This window comes from Lissotriton vulgaris, chromosome 10 (genome assembly GCF_964263255.1).
Source record: "Lissotriton vulgaris chromosome 10, aLisVul1.2, whole genome shotgun sequence".
Taxonomy (NCBI): Eukaryota; Metazoa; Chordata; class Amphibia; order Caudata; family Salamandridae; genus Lissotriton; species Lissotriton vulgaris.
Genome location: NC_141698.1, coordinates 470,919,041 through 470,933,346, shown reverse-complemented (window position 1 = coordinate 470,933,346; position 14,306 = coordinate 470,919,041). Strand labels below are relative to the sequence as shown.

Genomic DNA, 14,306 nt, shown 5'->3' with positions numbered 1-14,306 from the left:
TGACATTGAGGGAGAGGACCTTCAAGGGTGTAGGGATGTTCGCTGTCATAGCACTAAGGGGGAGTGGAGTCGCGCAAGACCCAGCGTAGCAAACCCCTCCGCAGACAGGGCAGCGGCAGCCTCACCTCGCCTCCAGCGCGCCAACCCCCGTAGGACCCACCATGCCACCCCTCCGCAAGCGCGGGGAGAGAATAGTAAGAGAGGGCAGTGCAAGAGAAAAGTAGGAAGAGAAGAGAGAGAAGGAAGAGAAAAGACGCAGAGAAGAAGCATAACCAAAACAGGCCAACAGGGCCAGTGTACATTGTCCCAGGTACCGGACATCCTCTACCCGAGGGTTTGGATGAACTCAGGAATGTCACTTCCTACGGGACAAAGGGAGGGAGCGGAGATCTGGGTAGATGAAATGGAATCCAGTCGTCTCGGAGCTCGTCCACCCCGCTGCCGCAAGGCAGTCCGGGGGTGCGTCGAGTCGTGGGGTCCACATGGTCCGCCCAGGTGTCTATAGGGCGCTGGGGCTCAGTGATGCGGTACATGGCCTGGAGGAGGCGAATGGTGTCGTCCATTCCTTCTAACCCCCACGGGGGGGGGAAAGCCGCTAGTGAGAGGGGGAGCCCCTCCCCCAAGAACAGTGGGGATAGGCCACCATGGCGCAGGAAAACAAATCTAAGTGCCCAGTGGGCGAGCGTGTGCTCAGGGCAGCGTGAGTCACAGTAGCAATGGTCAGCGGCCTTCCGGAGTCGAAGGGCGATCCCCACCCTCAGAGCCAGAGGCGAGAAGCTGGGAGGCCTGCTCCTCGCGGTCGCCCTCAAGGGAGCGGATGTGAGCGATGATGTCCTGCTTGGTCTGCGAGGCAGAGAGTGCGTCCACTGGAGGGGACCATCGACGTTTGCGCACAGTGGACCATTCCGAGCGTGGAGGAGCCTTCTCCGGGTGGTGAGGGCGGGTTGGACTGTGATCCGGGGACTCCAGCATGTCTAGCAGTTGTGCCGCTTCTCGGTAGGACCTGAGTGCCCTGCGCTTGCCCTCCCACCTGAAGATGAGAGCAAAAGGATGTCCCCACTGGTAAGAGATGTTGAGGGTCCGGAGCCTCTCCGTGATCGGGCGGAAGACCTTTCGTCTATGGAGTGTGGTGGGGGCCAAGTCCTGGAAGATCTGGATCTTGTGGCCTTCGTACCGCAGGTCCGGGTTGTCCCTAGCCGCCTTCAGGATGGCCTCCTTCTCAGTGAACAACATGTAATAAGGGACCCCCTCAAGCAGATAAGTTGTGGCCCAGGAACAGAGGGGAACAAACAACAGTACTAATGTGAGCGCGTTCCTGCGTTGGCCTATTCATTTAATTGCAAAGCTATGTTTATATATACCTAACTAGGTGACAAAGAAAAGAAACAGATATTGAAATATTCAAAACGTGTAAAAATTTATTTTTTTCTTTCTTTTTTTAAATTTCAATTCATATGAGTTCTGTTATAAATCAGAAATCATAAAACATTTATCAATTCATATCAAAAATTTCAAAACAAATACAATTGAATCATAAATATCTACAAAAGAAGAATCTATGTACAACACACAACATTATTTGATAGTGGCCCTTGGTGACACTCATGTCTCAACACACTCACGTGCTAACATTCATACTACACTCAAACTCCAAACTGAAATGGTGAAAGGAACTGGATTGCAAGATGATATTGCTGAAAAAAGGTAGGGCCAAGATGTGACATAAGGCTCCCTTCGCACCTGCGAGATATTTATGATTCAATTGTATTTGTTTTGAAATTTTTGATATGAATTGATAAATGTTTTATGATTTCTGATTTATAACAGAACTCATATGAATTGAATTTTAAAAAAAGAAAGAAAAAAATAAATTTTTACACGTTTTGAATATTTCAATATCTGTTTCTTTTCTTTGTCACCTAGTTAGGTATATATAAACATAGCTTTGCAATTAAATGAATAGGCCAACGCAGGAACGCGCTCACATTAGTACTCTCCTTCTCAGTGAAGTAATGGAGTCTGGTGACGATGTCGGGTAGGAGGCCCGCTTTTCCTCCCGCTCCAAAGACTCGGTGTGCGCGATCGAGGCATGGTGGGGGGGGGCGTCTTCCTCGCCCCACACCGCGTGCAGGAGTAGGGCCACATAGGCCATGGTATCAGTCCCCTCTTCTCCAAGTGGCACACCCCGTATGCGGAGGTTGTTGCGGCGTCCCCTGTTTTCCAGGTCTTCCTGCTTGATCTGGAGCTGGATGTTTTGTTCTTCAAGGGTCACCACTCTCCGCCAGATCTGCTCTAGGTCCTCGGTGCGGGAATCGACCGTCTTTTCCAGGTCGTCGACCCGGTCGCCGAGGTCGGTGACTTCCTTGCGTAGTTCTTTGACGCAGGTATGGACCTCCGTCCTGAGGGACCCAATCTCAGTCTTTAAATCAGCCATGAAGGAGGACATGAAGGCCTGGGTCACCGGTGGAGAGTCGGCTGGCGGTGGGGGTTTCCCCCCTGATGATGATGGGGGGCCCCCGGAGGATGATGGCGAGCCCGCCTTGCCCCACATGGAAGCCACTGATGTTCCTCTGGTCGTCGTTGGCGGGGGGTCCGGCTTGTTCCCCTTGCCGCGGGTCATGGTCCCCCCAGGTCGTCAAAGGGCAGTGGGGGGCAGGGTCAGTTATTGTGCGCAACCCCTGGTCCATGGTGGGGGAGAGTCTGAGGGAGGTCGCGCTGGCGCCCCTGTGATCTAGCAGCCCGGGTCCCACGGTCAGGGGCTCAAGACCACGAGGCAGAAGATGGCGGTGCGAGCTGTGGCCCTCACGAGCCCGAAGCTGGGTCAGCCCGCAGAGAGGACACGGGACGCACTCAAGCAGTAGAAGTCCAGGATGTGGAGGGGCCGCTGGAGCGGGGGCAGATGGCGCAGCCGGGGAGGCAAGGCAGCGTGCAGGCAGGGGGGGTGTCAGGAAAGCGTTGTCAGCAGGTGCCCCACGGTAGGCAGGGCCTGGGGCCTACAGGCGGAGGGCCTCCGATGGCTCGTGGCGTGGTGCAGCCTCCTGGTCCCGCCTGAGTCAGGGACTTCCCCCAGCGCGGCGCCCAGTCGGCCCCGCAGCAGCGGCCGAAGAGTGTCCAGGAGGGCTCCCCCGAGCGTCCCAGCGTCCCAGCAACAGGAGGCCCAGGGTAAGGGGCGACTGGGTCGTGTGGCAGAAGATGGCGGAGGCCCCCGGGGTCCCTGCAAGCTCGAGGCAGGGTCGTCCAGTCTGTAACCCACCAGGCTCGGCAGGGCTGTAGCGGAGAAGCGGCCAGGGGATGTGTCCTGCAGTGCTGGGGCCCACCAAGGCTCAGGCCTCGCCAACACGCAGCGTCTGATCTGCCTCCCAGACCGCCGCCTATGTGCCCAGGGCAGCAGGGAGCACGCAGGTAGGGGTCGCTTGCACGTGGGAGCCGGTCCTCCACCGAGGGGAGAAGATGGCGGGCAGACCCGCGGTCGGACCCCGCTATCGCCGGCCCCCTCCGGGAAATGGCAGGGGGGGGGGGGGGCGGCGCGCTGCAGCTCACCAGTTGGGTCCAACGACGGGCGATGGAGCCGTGACCAGGTCTCGCGGGGAGGGGGCCTCCGGCGACCCCTCCGAAATAAAGATTTTATGATGATGATGGTATGGAACTTCTCTTTTTCGTTCGAGGTTCACTGCTGGATTTCTTGTTTCTTGCATCGTTGGAGAATCTCCTGCTTTTGCCTCAGACATTTGCCGACCAGGGTTGCTAGGAATATTGCCCTGAGAGAACAATTAAGGGTGTATCAGGGGCTTCATAGACAAGTACCTTATGATTTCATAAAGAGGAAAGAAGTAATGGATGGTAATTGTGGTTCACAGGAATATAGATCTCAGTACTTTAGTCTTTCTGGAATTTTTCCCTCTGCATTATGAACCTCGGACTGCAGTCCGTCCCTTGGACAGCAGCTTTTGGGGATGCAGAGCCTGGGGGGGAATTGTAGTCTCTGGTCATAAACTCTTTCTTTTCTTCCTCTCCCCTTTCCATACTGCCTTGTTCCTACTCTTTGTGTTTCTATCAAGGTATTTGCACGTGGCTCTGTATCCTCTGATTTTTTCCCCTTTGGCCATTAATATGTGTTAGCTTATTCGGTTTTTCGCATGAGGATCCTTGGACACCACATATTTTAGGTACAATGCTTTGGATCTTTTGCATACGTTCACAGTGCTGGTCTTAACCCCATGGATCAAGTGTCTGACTTATTATACTAACCGACTTACACTCGAGATTTGTTGTTTCCCTGACTTTCTTGAAAGACTAGAGATAAAGTGTTCTTCCAGCAGGATCTGGTTTGTATCATTGGCTTGCTGGGCTGTGGCATGATAGTCTATTTACTGGATCCTAACAGTAGTCGAGTGTGCCTCTGTAATGCATTTCTGCATGTTTCGGTTTCGTTTCCTCACATTTTAAACTGACTAGATCTTTGTTGAGACTTGAGTGGCAGTCTTTCTTCTGGGTCTATGTTTTATTTCATTCCTGGGTGCTAACTTGTTTTTTGTAGCAGAGATATTTTGCATTGGGGTGCAAGGATTTAGTCTAATGAGGCATCTGTATTTACATGCAAACAAGTTGAATTGAGAGAGAAACTAAAGTCCATTTCACACACCTTCAAGTGTCTCTTGGGACAGTTGTGGCTGCAACTGGATTGATTCAGACCTAGTGGCGGGTTAATTCTTGTAGCAACCTATCCAAGCCAATGTGGGGAAGGGCTTAGACCAGGAGAGGAAGTTAACGTTAGCTAACATCTTGGGAGATTACAAAGTCCAATGTAAGGCTGCCTGGTGACTTCACACCCTGTGGGCTACTTGTTCTTAAGGAGCGGGGGGCTTATGTTTTCTTCTTCTCTTCCTTCCTCAAATCAGACATACCCATGACCGTTACTCTGCTAAACGAAAACTGGCATGGGAGCATATCAACTGAAGAACTCATCTAGGACAGATGTTTTGTATCCTGAATGATAGTACATGATATCAAGGGTTGAGAGTCATTTGATGTGAAACAGTACTTTATGTTATTCCTCGTGCAGGAATGACCTGTGTAGTGACCACTCCACTGCTCATCTTGTCTGTTAAGTTGTCTAAAAGAATCATATGTCTCTTAGGGTCTAGTCTATCCAGAATAGTTGTTGAGTGATTGGGGAATCCCCTCATGGGGTTGCAGAGGAGGTTGAACTTGAAATCACAATCTTTAATTGGAACATGAATGAGTAGGAACCAATTCTGTGCAAAGAGTAGGTTAACTAGATAGAGTCTCAAAGATGAACTGCGAGGGTCATTTATATTGAGCCTTTTATTGCCAAGATCAGTGCCGCTTTTTGGGCTTTGGAGTGAGTGACCAGGGTGTACTAGGGTGAGTTAGCAAAACCAGTTCTCTATCTCCCATCCTCTTGCTTAATCTCTTTAGTGGTGCCTTTCCATTTTACTCACATTTCTAGCTAATACAGTCATACTTCCTTTTCCACTGTCCTCTTCCGCTCCCAACCACCGTAAAATCTGTCTATTTCACTCTCCTCCAAGTGTCTGTTCATAATTGGACCTGTGGCTCACCATGAGAACTGAAACATGTCACTTTCCTCAAACAGTGCAGCAGATGTCTCTCTACAATTTACTCAGATGAGTAGCGAAGCACCTGTAGAATGCCACATAGTGAACCATGGTAAATGGTTCCTTTCTAGCCAAATATGGAGGTCAGGATTCCACATTCCGTAATTACCTGTTGCAATTCACCATCCTGTCTGCAACACCCACTTCTCGCCATGCCTAGGTGGTAGCTTAGACCATGGCACTGGTAGTGTTGCTAAGATGCTGGCCCTCTTTCCTTGCAGCAATATCTGCCTACTTGGCCAACTTAGGCCTCTCTTCTACTAAACAACATATACATACACCTAAGGGACCAGGAAGAAGATCACAGAAGACTGAATCCTCTATTAGTCTGGCCTGGTCACGCGGGTAATTGCAATCCAACAGCCCACTCTAGTTCATAAGGTCAGGAATATACATTTCACCTGTCTGGGTTTGTGTTTGGTCACACAATCATAGATGTTTAATATTAACATTATTTTATATATAATACATATCACAAACAAAATGTCCTCTTGGCGCTGCAGTAATGGATGTTATTGTTACCCATGCTTGGGCTCAGGTTGGGCATATATTGATGTTGGGCTGCTTGCTCCTCAGGCCCGGTTCTAGCGGGTGGGCCGGGTGGGCCAGGCCCACCCAAACTTGAGCCTGGCCCACCCAAACAGGAACCTTGGCCCTCACAGTGAGGGCTTGAAGACAGGCGTGCAACGCCTTTGGGATCAAAGTGCTACAACCCTCCCCCTTCTTGTGTGTCAGCCCGGGCCGTGACAGCTTCTCCGGGCGCACACACAGACAGTTTTACAGATTATCGCTGCCGCCCCCGAGTACTTCACAGGTCTTTACAAGACCATTTACATGTTAACGAGGCTTTGCTTATTTTTTCACCCCTTTATCTCTGCATGGCGAAAGGCGACAAATCCTTTCTTTCACAACGGTAACCTTTGGTAACCTTTGCCTACTGTCATGCTGCATTGATCTTTCTTTTTCTATGTAGCGCAGGAGAAAAGAAGTTTGTTTATTTATTTATTTCCGTATTTTAGGTTACTTTATTAGCAGAACATTTATATACAAATATATAATATGTACATTTAAGATTGCTCATTTGCACAAGAAAGAAAAATAAATCAAAAAGTGCTTCTTTGTGTGTTAAGCAACTCCATGGGCACTGAATAAGCCAATCTGCAAATTATGTGCAACAGCTGCATTTCTCCGTCGATCCTCCTTTGCACACACACCCCTGGCCACATTTATCGCATCCGGGAGGGCAACAGGAACAGCAGCTTTTTTTCGAGGATGTACATTTGCAGTTCCCACACTTGCACGACCCAGTACATGAACAAGAGCCACCGGTGGCACAACCGCAGTCTTTAGGGTCGATGTTTTGAAGCAGATGTTAGCTACGGATTATCAGCCCAGTATTGAAAGGTCTCTGTAAAATTTGTTTATTTCTATTCACCTTTCCTGACCCCTGCTTTGGCTTATCACATAAGGCTGTGACACAAAGTTTGACTCATGGAGTAGGTAAGAGAATGCGTTACTACATTTTTTTTCTTTTTAAAATCTGCACAGGCCCAGCAGGACACATACTTCGTGTGAGCTTCATTTAAACAGTTTTTATCGTTATCATGGCCGATGCAGGACAACAATAAGAATACAAAATGCCCAGATAACGCTGGTGATTAATGATCCTGCCGGAGAGCAATCATTTATCTGTTAGTAGTTTTTAAATGCTGATGAACTGTATTTTATGTGAATAAATTCAGGGCTTTAAGTGGGATGAAAAAACTGGGGGGTGTCTCAAAGGGGCGTGGCCAATGTAATTGAGGACGTGGCTTAAAAACAGTACATTAAAAATCTGTGTTTAGCAGTGTGCGGCCCGACTTGTATTTTGCTGTTTCTGTCATTGTATCCAGGTATATGATACAACAAGTAACATCATACCTACAAGCCAGGACTATTGGCTTTGTCAATGGTTGTTAGTTGCATAAAATAAGTAACAGCAACTATGGCTTGTATATAATACTGCAAAAGCTTCCACTTAAAAAGCACTGATGACATCACAACAATGTTGCTGCTCCTGAGTTTCAAAAAGAGAAGGGAAATCCAGAGAGAAAATGACTCTCTTTAAAGGATTTCCCTTTCCCTTCTCCCTACAACGCTCACCTGGCATGACGTCATGCCGTAACTTTCCACTTGTGAGTAGTGGGAGCAGCATACACCGATGTGCCTGCTGTTTCGAAACGGGTCTCTATCGGGCTCTGTTTTACGCCCTGGCCCTTTTTTCCGGACTGCAGTGACAGCAGTTCGGGAAAAAACGGACTACCTGGGACCAGCACACATAACAGAGCCCGATAGAGACTTGTTTCGAGGCCCCCTTAAAAAACTGCCTGTGCTCAGACCCAGTGAGACCCGGCCCACTTAAAGCCCCGGATAGCTCAGTGGGTTACTGCCTTTGTCACAGGGATCCTTGTGTTACTTGAAGTTCAGAAGTTACAATCCTTACATAGGACAGTAACCAATGAACTGTCATCAAAGAGCTGCATTACAAACATGAATGGTATAGTTAGAACTTCGCTTTTTTTGTTTTGTGATATAGTTAGAACTTCCCCAGTCTTTCATTATTCTAATGTTGTTAAAATGAGTATGTTTGAGCAGATATACATTTTTATCAGTAAAGCTGACCCCGAGGAATACTCTTTAAATCCTAAGGTTGTGTTTCCCCAGACCAAACCCTCTTAAAATATACTGCCCGCCAGTATGGATGACATGTGATTCATACACCTTGTAATCCTCATTGGCTTATATGACATTCCCTATAGACTGATTTACATACTTGTATGATTCATTGTCTCTGTATAATGTGTGTGTTGTGTAAATTACTGACACACACTACACTGATATGAGTAGCGCTATACAACAAATGCATATGAGAGAGGGGCTACGTAAAGATAAGGGGCACTGTTGGAGGGTGGCAGTGAGGGAATCTGAGGAGGAGGTAGTGGGAGGGGCTATGGAGCGATGAGGGGCACTGGTGGAGGGTGGCTGTGAGGGAATCTGAGGAAGAGGTTATGGGGTGGAGGGGGTAGTTAGGGAGAGATGAGGGGCACTTGTGGCATGTGGCTGTGAGGGAATCCAAGGCGGAGGTCAATAGGGGGGCATTGAGAGATGAGGGGCACTGTTGGAAGGTGGGAGTAAAGGCGATTTACGGAGAAAGAGGTTATTGGTGCGGCGCCAAAAAAGACTTTCGCAGCAGCGCTGAAGCCAGCCTTTCTGTGTTTGTTTATTTAATTAGCTGTTCGGTTATAAGGGCTACTGTGGAACATACTTTAAAGTGCATGCTAATTATATTTACTACTTTATTCAATGTTTTAAGTTTGAAGGTGACTTTACTAATGTTTTTACCGGGGAAAAATAAAAGTGGAGCCCGATGGTGCCTGATATGGGGCTGGGGCCCAAGGTCATCTGTGAGATGAGGTGCACTGGAGAGGAGTAGTGGATAATCAAGCCTGTATGGGAGTGCGTTGCAGAGTCCGTGGTCAGGTGGAGGTAGTAATGAAGAGGGATTCTCCCTGAAGGCTCACATAGCGGGAGCCCGAGAAGTGTCACTTGCCTGATACTCCCACCTCAGAAACCTCCTCTTCCCATCAAAAGGAGCATTACATGGAAAAAACACTTTTTGAGAGTGATAATATTTAGAAAGAGATTTGGAAAAGAGTGCGTTTTACCGGGCCTTGTAAGACTAAGAATCGATAAAGGAGGGCCCTGAAGCAGGCCTGCCTAGACATATATGTGACAAATCGAGCCCGCAGTGGCCCACCCAAATGCACCCTTGGCCCACCCAAATAAAAATTCCTGGAGCCGGGCCTGTTGCTCCTTGACATTGCTCTCCTTTCATCTTTTTTTTACATTCTTACTTTTGATGAGTGTCTGGCAGCTGTACGATGCTGCCAGGGCTCTCGCTCCTTTATTTTGGTGCTCGTGCATTTTCGTTGTTTGGCCACTTAATTTACCATTTGAAAAATTTGAAAATGACTGTCAGCCAAGTATGAATGGTAATTTAAATAAATAAACGAAAATACCCTTGCTTAATGGAGACTGTTGTATGCACTTACTTGACATCATGATGCATGCGTGTGCCATAGCAACCATGGTGGAATGGTGTAAACACATTCCTAAATGCCTGCTCATGCGTTTATATGCATAGTGATGTCCCAAAGCAAGCATGCAACACAGCAGCTAACGTGGAATGGTGTCTTCTTTCATAAAACACATAGGTAGATGGCCACCAATACAAAAGTATGTGTTGTGATAAATCAATGGCCATTTTCAGATTTTTCTTTGTGCCAAATCAAACAGGCATTGACAAATATAATGGCTCAATTGCAATTCAAAGGTGATTGGTTTTGGCAATGCTTGTTTTCGTTCTTACTAAGCACTCAATGGAAGTCATGTGTGTCTTTGTTTTCGTAAAATGAAATCCAAATGTTATGGGAGATACCCTTCTTAGGAAAAGGGATGGGTTTGCTACAACAAAACTTCGAATGAGAACTTCTTGACACGTGTCCGGGGGGCGGCTGACACAGCGGTTAGAAGAACGGCAGGCACGAGTGCGGTTTGAAACCACCAAGTCGTGTTTGCTACAGACGGTGACCAATTATGGGAAGACGATGATAGTAATATACATTTTAAAACAAAGCTTGATTGGAAGTATTCCCAAGCACCTATAATCCCATGGTACTCGCCCCGTAGATATTTCAACAAGGAGCCAAGAGGGAAAAAAAGGGGGTAAGAACAGGGATGCCTTCCACTCAATCAATACCAATAACAAGAACCCTGTACCCCGAACGTCGGATGTTACTGTGTTACTTGGCACTAATTATTAATCACCTGGAGAGAGCACAACTCAACTTCCAGCTAGGCATCCGCTCTTTTGTAGTTGGGTATGCTGAATGCATCTCATCCGACAACAAATCTTTCCATAGATAAAGGAAATTCCCAAAAGGTTTCAACCTGACAGTCACACAGAGAAAAGACGGTGTCTGCTCCACTGAGACAGTACACCCAACCACACTTACTACCTGTGAAAAAAGTGTGATGAAACAGAATGACACCTCACGGGCGCACACCCTCGGGGCAAACGGTAGATGTTACCAACTTAAGACCCCTTTCTCATCATTGGTAGTCATTCTGATTCAGAAAAGAAGAAAACGAGTGTCCAAGTCAAGCAACTTAGCATGTGAAAAAGGATAAATCAAGAGCAAATAAAGAGCACAAATAGTTGCTCCTCAGAGTGACAAAACAAGTGATTAAAATCTCCAGGCACACCTGTGACACAATTTTTATTGTATAAGATGAAATGGGGGGAAAGTTTAACGCAATTAAGACTGTATGAATTTTCATAATGATGGCTTTCTATTGCTCTTGGGATTAATTTTTCCCTTTTTAGGTCTCGCCTAGACGAAAGCAAAAGCGAAAGCTTTTGCTGTCTAGGGCGAGACAACTTATGTAATCACTTTCAGGGGAATGTGGACAGCAGACTGTCACGAGATTCTCCTGCTGGAGATTTGACCTCGTGAACGCGCACGTTATTTCAGTGCGCACACAGCCAGCCCCACACCCCTGCTCACAGATTACACAGGCACACGCTGCAGCCCCCCCCCCACACACATACAGACAAGCATGCATACACACGCTGCTGCCCCCCCCCCCCTGTGCAGACAACCCCCCCCGCCCCATGCATCGGGAGATCTGCCATACCTTCAGGGGATTACACATGCGTAATGAAGTGTGCGCATGCATTTTTGTTTGAATCTGTTTATTGTTTTTTCCAGACATTAACAAAGTTTACATATAGCAAGGCATATCACATCGAGATCATCTAATGACGCGTGTGCATGCATAACCACACATGGGCATTCAAATGGAACACTGTGGGTGCCATGTTCTTTATATTTTTTATTTACTGATTTAAATCTGATTTTAAGAGATATCGAATCTCTCTTGATGAAAACATGTTATTGTTGCACAGTTTTAGGGTGTGCATTAGTCAGGAGGTGACAGCTGTGATGTCAAACTCTGTCTAAAAACCACAGAAGCTTGTCGCCCTTAAAGGCCGCCCATTCACTGTGTACATACACCGTCTTTGAATCACTGCCGGGACGTTAAAGGCCCCCGCATTGAACTGACCCACACACTTAGAAACCCTCCAGTCTCCGCATCCGACAATAATAACAGTCACACAGGCCTGTTGAGGCACGTAACATCTAATCGCAGGAAGAAAAGAGAGCTGCTTTTAAGTGGGAGAAGATTACCATCTGAGCTCATTCTACTCAGCCCTTTCGAAACCTTATAAAAATGTGAGTCAAAAGCCCCGAAGAAACGAAATAAAGTCCTGGCTGTTTCGGTTTGAATTAAAGTGACATTTCCCAATGCATAAAACTGAAAACATAAAACCAGAAAGTTGCAAAGGGAGAGAGCGAAACACGTAGGGCACCAGATCAGGCCTTAACTGCAGATATATCAGCATACAGTGAGAAAATAACAGGGTCTTCGCACCTTGAGTTAAGCAGAATCAGAACTAACAAGCATCGGCAAAGCCAATCGGTCTCGCTTTGGAACTGATTAGCTTTGCCAATTCTGTATAGCAATGCCAATGACCAAACGTAAAAAAAAGAAAAGAAAACTGCAGTGACGCTGCATTTGAGAGGATCGCACATGCATCATTACATATACTCAATGTGTGCCTTTTTAAATTATTGATACCGAGACAGATATTTGAATAAAAATACAAAAAGAGTAAATATAAGTACTGTAAAAGCACTTTTTGGGTTTTGTTTTTAAGGTTGGGGGGGGGGCATCAACACTGTGCTGCCTGGTACACGCACCCAATAAATACAAAGACAGTGGGTGTGGGGAGCAAATGAGAAGAAGGTGGGGGGGAGCATGGCAAGGAAAAAAATAGCATACGAGCTATTAATATTGCAGACTCCACTTACATCGGTACATTAAAAAGACATTGAATTTTCACTAAAGCATTTTTCATATAGCCGAGCGTCTCTGCAGGAAATGGCAGCTGCCGTGCGCAGAAAAACATGTTCTTTGCCATGCTATTCAGACTAAGACCCTTGAGCAACTCTGAGCCAAAAGTGTGTTTGGTTGTGTTGCAAAGTGCCCCTGTCGTCCACAGATACTGCCCGTGCGAACCCAGCCAGCCCCACACCCCTGCTCACAGATTACACAGGCACACGCTGCAGCCCCCCCCACACACATACAGACACGCACGCATACACACGCCGCTGCCCCCCCCCCCCTGCAAAGACAACCCCCCCCCCCCATGCATCGGGAGATCTGCCATACCTTCAGGGGATTACACAGGCACACGCTGCAACCCCCCCACATACAGACACGCATGCATACACACGCCCCTGCACAGACAAACACCCCCCCCCCCCCCCCCCCGCCCCCCCATGCATCGGGAGATCTGCCATACCTTCAGGGGAAGGACCGAGAGTGGCTGCCAAACCGGCAGCTTCCCCCAGACCGGGGGCGCATCTCCACCAACATCGCAGAGAGCGGCGGTTGCAGGCCCCCACCGTAAGAAACAGGCCCTCGCGGTGCGCACACTGGGAATAACAAAAGGGGACGAGATCCATGAGGCGCGACACAGCACAGGGAGGCGGTGCGCGCCACGCCTCCCTCGCTGCCTGGAACGTGGGCGCTTGCTCCCCAGCCTGTCGCGAGCACGCTGCCTTCTGGTTTAAAGGGATGGAGAGAGTCTGGATACATGTTGTCCAGATATCGAATCTCTCTTGATAAAAACATGTTATTGTTGCACAGTTTGAGGGTGTGCATATTAGTCAGGAGGTTCTTGTATGTATGTTTGCAGCTTTATATAACGTGGACTTGGCCTAATGGCCTTGGCCTTACATCAGAGCCAGAACGGGAAAAGTTAATTAGTTTGCCCAGAATCAGAGTCTGATGTGCTGTGGCCGGGATTCGAACCTCGTTCGCAGCTCCAAAGTGGGCAGCTCTAGCCGCTAGGTCACAGGTAGCCCATCTCAGCTTGAATCTGAGACTGTCGGATCTCTGCAGTAAGAGCATTAACCCGAAGCGCTATCTTACCTCAATGGAAAGAAGTGACTGCGGTGGACAGTGGCCCATATCAAAGGGCGCGCCGAATTCGGGCCCTCTAGGTATACACTCTGCCCCACCCCAGGCCGAATCAGTGCCCGCTAGGGGTCGCTCGTTTTTACCTGGTGCCCTGCGGCTAGTCGTGCAGTGCCCGTGACTCACACTGACCGTCAGTGAGAAACAGTGACTCACTCTACGGCCCTCCTGACTGCCTCTGACCTTCCGCCAGCACGACCAATCAATCTCTTAGGAGGAGACAGAAACACGCCGGTGCACAACTGGTGTCCACAAAGGGTTCAAAGAGGCCAATCGTGTCAGCTCAACAAAAAAGAAAATGGAGGCGCTGGGTTTTACTGTAACACACTCACCCGCCACAGATGGCTACTACCAGGTCACAGCAGTGGCTATTACACCGCCATGCTCGCCGGGTCCCACGGCACCCCAAAAAAAACACTCAAGGCATTAAGCAGCTTGTTTTTCTCCCATTTCCCAGTCGACAGAGAGCAGACAGCAGAGAGCACTCTCTGTGGACTGGGAAAGGGGAGAAAAAAAACGGCC

General features: G+C 48.3%; 1 pseudogene; it reads right to left on the bottom strand.

Annotated features, from left to right (window-relative positions):
* Positions 1–6,779: 6,779 nt before the first annotated feature.
* Positions 6,780–7,011, bottom strand: LOC147685420 (metallothionein pseudogene; annotated as a pseudogene).
* Between the last annotated feature and the right edge of the window lie 7,295 nt (positions 7,012–14,306).